This window comes from Cryptomeria japonica, chromosome 10 (genome assembly GCF_030272615.1).
Source record: "Cryptomeria japonica chromosome 10, Sugi_1.0, whole genome shotgun sequence".
Taxonomy (NCBI): domain Eukaryota; kingdom Viridiplantae; phylum Streptophyta; class Pinopsida; order Cupressales; family Cupressaceae; genus Cryptomeria; species Cryptomeria japonica.
In genome coordinates this window covers 852,173,952-852,176,128 of record NC_081414.1, presented here as the reverse complement: position 1 = coordinate 852,176,128, position 2,177 = coordinate 852,173,952, and positions in this window count along the sequence as shown.

The window sequence follows — 2,177 nt, the reverse complement described above, 5'->3', positions numbered from 1 at the left end:
TACCATGATTTGATTTGGTATATCAACCACAAATTCCAAAGTCTTACCATGTACACACTACTATAGGTTTGGATGTTTGAGCACATCACATGCACTAGGCCCATCACATTTCCATGTGTGATACCTTTGGACATGCCATGGGAACATGCCCATCCACTATGGTGAGGAGACTAGCTGAAAGGAAATTTATTATATTGGAGAGTTATTCTTGATCACCTCGGGTTAGGAAATGTTTTATGATAGCCATACTATGACTTGGTGAGCTGGGTGATAGATCAAACCCAACTCCTATGCATGCAGCGGGAGAGATTCATCCTTGGCTAGTAGGGTCACATCAGCCTTCCCTAGTACTCACATTGGTACATGTGCTAGTTAGGAAAAGTATATATCATGGCCCCTGTTATGCTGAGATACATCTGGTTGGTGAGGAGCATAGTACAACCTCACACTCTTCCCTCACTAATGATTGGAGACATACAAGATAGTCTAGAGGGGAACGATGATGACAATATACACCCGTAGTTGGATATCAATGATATTGAGGTCACAGAGGACTTCACCGACTGATGGAGTATGAAGGGCCCATGCCTGATGAGGGTGATTTTGGTGCTTTGAGTGGAGATAAAGAGGAGAAGAAGTTGCAATAGGAGTAAGGGTAGTAGCAGGAGAGACGTAGGCAGAGGCAACATATAGTGAGCATGAGCCTAGCAATGAAACCTACAAGACCACGACCGTCCTCGCTGCCAACTTCATCTATAGCTCTAGCTATGAGGGTACCATCACTAGTAGTCATAGCAGAGCTGGGAGAGGCGAGAAGAGTGCTTCTTTGAGATCTTGACTGTTAGAGGGGTGATCTAGTTATACTTTTGATTTCTCTTAGCATGTGATGTAGATGTAGAGATGTACTTTTGATAGAGATGATGTAGATTTCTTATGATTTATATACTAATATTGATATTTTATTTATGGTTGCAGAGAGTGTTCCTAAGTGGCCAGGCTTTATCCACCAAGCACTTTCTAAGATTATTTCCATAGTAGACATCTAAGGATCCATCCAAGATGCATACTAGCCTTGTTAGTCAGCCAAGAGACATGCAAATTTGTTTGTGCCTATAGAAGAGATACAAAAAGCATATGAGGAGGGTCGGGAAAAGTTGGTGTAGAGAAATGTGCACCTGAGCACCATGATTGGGTAGAAAGACCAAGCCCTGGCTGAGATTCAGACTTTTCTAACCGAGTGAGACTAGGCAATGTGTTGAACATAGAGTACCATTGAGAGGGGGGTGAATCGGTGGTTCCTAAACTCTTTCCTCTTTTAAGGCAACTTCAAAAAACTGGTTGTTATCTTAAGTACTAAACAATAAAACTAGTAAAGCAAATGAAGAGACCAAAGAAGACAATCACACAAATGCAACCCACAACATCAAATGTATGTGGAAAACCTAATATGGGAAAAACCTTAGTGAGAAATGTTTCTGGAGACTACTACTCCAATCCAGCCTCACAAGTGAAACATGAAATTAGAAAGATTTAGGGCACCAACCCAAGGAGAACCAACCCTTGCACCAAGCTCCAACTCGGTGATGTATATTGAAATACAATTTAGATACAGTTATGGATTCTTGTTGCAAATGAATTCTGCAACTCTTTGATCAAATAGATCTCTGCCAGTTATCAATCTTCTCTTCTTTACTAGATCTCACACTATCATCTAATTGATAGCTCCCTCTGATTGTTGGCCTCTCTTCTCTCTCTCTCTCATAGCCTCCCAACCCACTGTGTCGCACTTGGATGCCTTCTTGATCAATCACACTACACCTGTTTGCTCAACTATTGAACCTACTATAGTTATACCAGTACTCTATCACTGTTGGTTAAACCCTCTCACAGTTTTCTTGTTGACTCACTCTGCAACTTACTTAGAATAAATTATAAGGGAGATGATTATTCTCTACACTCAAGCTCTCTTTACTCTTCTTCTTCTCCACAATAATCACACTTTTCTATTTCAAGCTCATGTATTTATAATCGTAGATTCCAACCAATAATACATTCAAAAACTGTCATGCTAGGTTTTCCTTCTCCAACTTGATTTGAATATGATTTGATTTGATCTTCTTTTCAGGGATAAGATATTCATGACATCGATCAATCACTAGCAAAGCTACGCATTTCAA